Consider the following 5,948-nt stretch of genomic DNA (forward strand, 5'->3'; position numbering starts at 1 on the left):
GGCTTCAAGATAGTTCAAAAGAGCTTCATTCAATCTTCATCAAATCTTCAAGAAGCAAACCACCTTGGCTTCTCATGTCAACAATCTCCCCCTAATTTGATGAAGCCAACCTCTATTCCATCTATCTTCTTCTATCTTCCATTGCAAAAATGCTTCTTCTATTTGTTGGAGACCAATTAATGAAGTAACACCTTAGCTTGAAGCTTGAGAACCTAAAAAACATTTTACAGTAGCAATACACACAAGCTAGCAAGTATACAACTGTGATCATGCTCCCCCTATCAATTATATGGGTTCAAATTCAGATTTGATTATTGATTCCAATTTTAATTCTTACTTTAATGTGATCAATTATCCATTTTCCAATTTTTTCAATTTTTCTCCCCCTTCGGATTCATCAAACAGAACAAATGCATAAAGATAACAAGCATTGCATTTCAATTTATTAATACTGGAAGGGAATACAGCCAACAAAAACTGAAAACAAAAAACAGATGCATAAAGCTGATAGAATCAGCTGACTAAAATGAAAAACAACCAACTGAAACAGATAGAACTCAAACTGAAAAATCATAAACATAAGGATGCAATGCATGATCCTAAACAATCACCACACTCAGTCATCCTGAGGGTCATTTCTGGTCTGGAATGAGTGGAGCCTATCATGGATATCATGGATTTGGCCATCCAATGCATTGAACCTCTCATTGCAATAGTTGTGATATTCATGTTGAGACACATTAAGCTCATGCAGCTGGTTCAACACCATCCTTTCAAAATGTGAGTACACAGGGCCTCTATCCTCTGGAGGGTTGTAGGGAATCAAGTCCATAGGTCCTGGTTCTTCCTCTTGATTTGCACCACTTGGACTAGCTTCATGGTCATGTGCACCACCAACAACACTTCAGCAGTTGTCCATCCATTTCCCACTTTGATAAACCCCATTTTGTGCAGATTTTGGTTGGAGGTATGGTTCAATAGTCCAGTTGACTCCTCTAGCTCATCCTCTACATCAATACCAAAGTATTCAATGAATTTAGACACCAAAACCACATATGGAAGCCTAAAATTGGTGAGCCTCTTGGCCTTGAGCATGTGATCACGAAACACATAGATCCAATCCACTTGAATGTTGTGTTGGATGCAGTACATGAGTATCAAATCTCCCTCATGCAATGTTGAATGGTTGCTACCACATGGAACAAGGATTTTTGTGACAATCATACCAAGTAACCTTTGATCCACCTTGAGACCACCAACATGGAAGTGTTTGATTTCAGCATTAGGATTTCTCAAGCATTGGCCATAGTATTGCATCTTGTTGAATTCTGGAATAGCCCCAGTTTCACCTTTTCTCACTTGCACACCCCTTGGTTTGAGTCCAACCACATCTTTCCAAGCTCTCTTGTTGATCTCCATTTGAACACCCTTGATGCTGGACAGTAAGACATCATTTTTGAACTCCAAGTTGGTGAAAAACACCTTCACCAAGTCTGGATATATTTTCCCTGAAAGTTCAAGGAAGAACTTCAGCTTTTGATGCTTTAGTTGTTAGAATAGGCTCTCAAAGCCTTCAACCCTTAGCCAAGAGAACCTCAACACCTTAGGGATGTTGATTTGCTTCCTATTCATTTCAATGAGGAACACCTAAATGTTGTCCTCATGATCCTCAAACCATGCTTCAATTCTCCCATGGCTTTTATGATTTGGAGACCTTGGAGTAGGAGGAGTGAAGTGCTCATCATCAGATTGGGTAGCTCTTTGGGAACGATGAGGCATGATGAGTGTTGGTGTGGCTGTTTCTAAGAGATGTATGATGCAAATGCAGCAATACAAGTGCAGTATTTATAATTCAACAAACTGATTTTCAAAAACAGTTGATTAAATGGTGCAAATTTTTCTAATTAATTCGTTTTATGTTACCCTAATCAATTTAATGTAGTCTAAAACAATATCTCGTGCATTCATGATGTTTTCAATGTGTTTTTATGAGAGAATCAATCAGTTCAGATCATTGAGCTACATGCACATTGGAATTGTACACTAGAATGCTTTTTGGTCAAATAATTCAGTAAAAGTAACACATGGCTGATGAAATGGGCAGTTAAGAGCAGATAGTACTTGACAAAAAGATGCTTTCTTTGACTGAGTTAGCTTAACAATTCAATTCGTGAGTAAAAGCATAGTTTAAGTAAAATCAACACATTGAAAAACAGAATGAGTCGACTAAAACAACATCAGAGCATTAGAGATTAAAAACAAAATCTGGTTAAGTGAAATCAGCTGACTGATTTTGAAAATCAATCGATATCGTGAAATTGAACTTCATTTTTCAAGATTCAGTTTTAATGAAACCAACATATTGAATTATGAAAATAGTAGATTAAAAATCATAGCAGATCAATTTTTCATCATCTAGTGGCAGTTTAAGTGAAATAAACATGTTGAAATACAGAAACAACAGGTTGACAGATCATGAATTATGCAAACAGAGGCAGATTTAAGTGAAATCAACACGTTGAAATGCAAAATCAACAGGTTGACTATGACAGTTTTTTAATTTTTGCATACTGCAGCAGATTTTTATGAAACCAATGCATAAGTACATAAGATTAAGATGCTACAAACACATTAGACCACATTCTTGATGTCTAAAATGCCTAGTTCAGTTCTTAGCTTGTTAAACCTATCTCTAGCCAATGGTTTTGTAAAGAAATCCGCCAATTGATTTTCAGTTTTAACAAATTTGATTTCACAATCTCCCTTTTGAACATGATCACGAATGAAATGAAGCCTAATCTTTATATGCTTGGTTTTAGAATGTTGTATTGGATTCTTGGTTAAGTTGATTGCACTAGTATTATCACAATACAAAGGTACCTTGCTTAGCCTTATAACATAGTCCAAAAGTTGATGTTTCAACCATATGATTTGTGCACAGCCATGTCCAGCAGCAATATATTCAACTTCAGTTGTGGAAAGTGTCACACAAGCTTGCTTTTTGCTATTCCATGAGATTATACTTGATCCAAGCAAATGGCAAGTACCACTTGTGCTTTTCCTATCCAATTTTCACCCTGCATGGTCTGAATCTGAAAAGTCACTAAGAGATATGTTAGAATCACATGGATACCATAAACCAACATTGGTTGTTCCTTTAAGGTACTTTAGAATCCTTTTTGCAGCCTTAAAGTGTGATTCCTTAGGATTTGCTTGAAATCTAGCACATAAGCATACTCCAAATTGAATATCTGGCCTACTTGCTGTAAGATAGAGCCAAGACCCAATCAACCCTCTATATTTGGTTAAATCTACTGGTTGGCTAGCCTCATCTGCATCCATAAGGCAATTTGTTGCAATTGGAGTGGTAGCTTCCTTACAATCCTCCATTTTGAACTTTTTCAACAAGTCAAAACAATATTTTGATTGATTTAAAAATGTTCCATGCTTGAGTTGCTTGACTTGTAGCCCTAGAAAGTAGGCAAGCTTACCCATCATGGACATCTCAAATTCTCCCTACATAGTTGCAACAAACTCTTCACACAATGTGTCATTATTTGAACCAAAGATGATATCATCAACATACACTTGAACAAGTATAACATCATTATCATGTTTTCTAATGAAGAGTGTTTTATCTACTGGACCTCTAGCATAACCTTTTGATAAGATAAAATTGCTTAGTCTTTCATACCATTGCCTTGGTGCTTGTTTCAAACCATATAAGGCCTTTTTCAATTTAAAAACATGGTTAGGATAGAGATGATCCTCAAATCCAGGAGGTTGGAGGTTGTAATACATACACTTCTTCATTTAGAAAACCATTCAAGAATGCACTTTTCACATCCATTTGATGCAATTTAAAGTTACACATGCAAACATATGCTAAGAGTAATCTCACAGCTTCTAGCCTAGCTACAAGTACATAAGTTTCATCAAAATCAATGCCTTCTTCTTGATTATAACCTTTAGCAACTAGTCTAGCTTTGTTTCTTACTATATTACCATCTTCATCCATTTTGTTTCTAAAAACCCATTTGGTTCCAATTATATTCATATCATTAGTTTTAGGCACTAGAAACCACACATCATTTCTTGTGAATTGATTGAGTTCATCTTGCATAACCACAATCGAATTACTATCATTCAAAGCATCATTCACATTCTTAGGTTCAATTTGAGATACAAATGCAACATGTTCACAAAATACAATCCTACGTCTAGTAGATACTCCCTATTTGATATCACCTATGATGTTGTCCTTTGATAAACCTCTAGGCTGGATCTAATCCTTGGGCAATTTGTTGTCTGCAACTTTTTTAGTCGACTGTTTTTCCTTTTCAGCCAACTGATTTCCTGCAGCAATGGACTTTTCTGCAGCAGAAATCTGCTCTTGTAGTTGATATTCTTCATCTGCATTCTTTGACACTTGGTCTTGCAATTTTGGGTTAGTTTCATCAAATACAACATGCATAGACTCTTCAATACTCATCAGTCTCTCATTATAGACTCTATATGCATGACTTTGTGTAGCATAGCCTATAAAAACACCTTCATCCACTTTTGTATCAAATTTGCCAAGACTTTTTTTGCCATTATTTAAGATGAAGCACTTACATCCAAATACTCTAAGGTGACTTAAAACTGGCCTTCTCCCTTTGAAAAGCTCATAAAGGGTTTTCTTCAAAATTGGCGTAATCAACACTCTATTTAAGACATAGCAAACAATGTTGACTGCATCAGCCCAAAAGTACTTAGGTAGTGAGTTTTCATTCAACATAGTTCTAGCTAATTCCTCAAGTGATATGTTTTTCCTCTCAACAACACCATTTTGTTGTGGGGTTCTTGGTGCAGAAAAATTATGGTTGATACCATGCTTTTCACAAAAGTGTTCAAACTTTTCATTTTGAAATTCCCCACCATGATCACTTCGAATAGACACTATTTTGGAACTCTTTTTCATTTTCAAGCATCTTGACAAGTCTTTTGAAAGCTTGAAAAGTGTCATTTTTGGCAGCTAAAAACAAAGTCCATGTGTACCTAGAGAAATCATCAACAATGACTACTGCATAAAGATTGCCACCAAGACTCATGGTTCGAGATGGACCAAATAGATCCATGTGAAGCATTTCTAAAGGTCTTTCAGCTGAAACAACATTTTTGGATTTAAAAGAGGCCTTAGTTTGTTTTCCTTTTTGACATGCTTCACACACTCTATCCTTCTCAAACTTGAGTTTTGGTAGTCCTTCAACCAGCTGTTTTCTATTCAGCCGATTGAAATGCTGCATGTGTATGTGACAAAGTCTTCTATGCCATAACCAAGTATCATACTCTTTTGTAAGCAAACAATGGATGCTAAATGATGCATGATGCAAGTCAAGTAGATATATATATTATTGACTCTTTTGCCTATCAAAACAATACTACCATGTGCATCATATATCAAACAACTATTTGGTTCAAACATGACTTTAAAGCCTTTATCACATAGTTGACTTATACTTACCAAATTGTGTTTGAGTCCTTCAACCAGCAACACATTCTTGATGTTGAAACAGGATCCATTGCCTATGACTCCATTTGTAAGGATTCTTCCTTTGTTGTTGTCTCCATAGGTTACAAACCCTTCCTCCTTCAACTCCAACTTTGCAAATTTGGTTTTATCTCCTGTCATATGTCTTGAACAACCACTATCAAGGTACCACAAATGTTTCTTATCACCTTTCATGACTTGGCTTGAGGAAGATGACTCATAACTAGCCATGAGACATAAGTTGGCTTCTTCACTCTCATCTTGTGAGGAACTACTTGTTGTTGAATCATCATTGTCCTCCGATGCAATGTATGCACGTTTCTCCTTTACCTTCTTCTCCTTTTTCCTATCAACACTCTTCTCCTTTCCTTTGTTAGCATTTGGACATTCAATTTTGATATGTCCTTATTTTCCA

Source organism: Vigna unguiculata, chromosome 9 (genome assembly GCF_037176805.1).
Source record: "Vigna unguiculata cultivar grain cowpea cultivar isolate G323 ecotype 2 chromosome 9, ASM3717680v1, whole genome shotgun sequence".
Classification (NCBI taxonomy): Eukaryota; Viridiplantae; Streptophyta; class Magnoliopsida; order Fabales; family Fabaceae; genus Vigna; species Vigna unguiculata.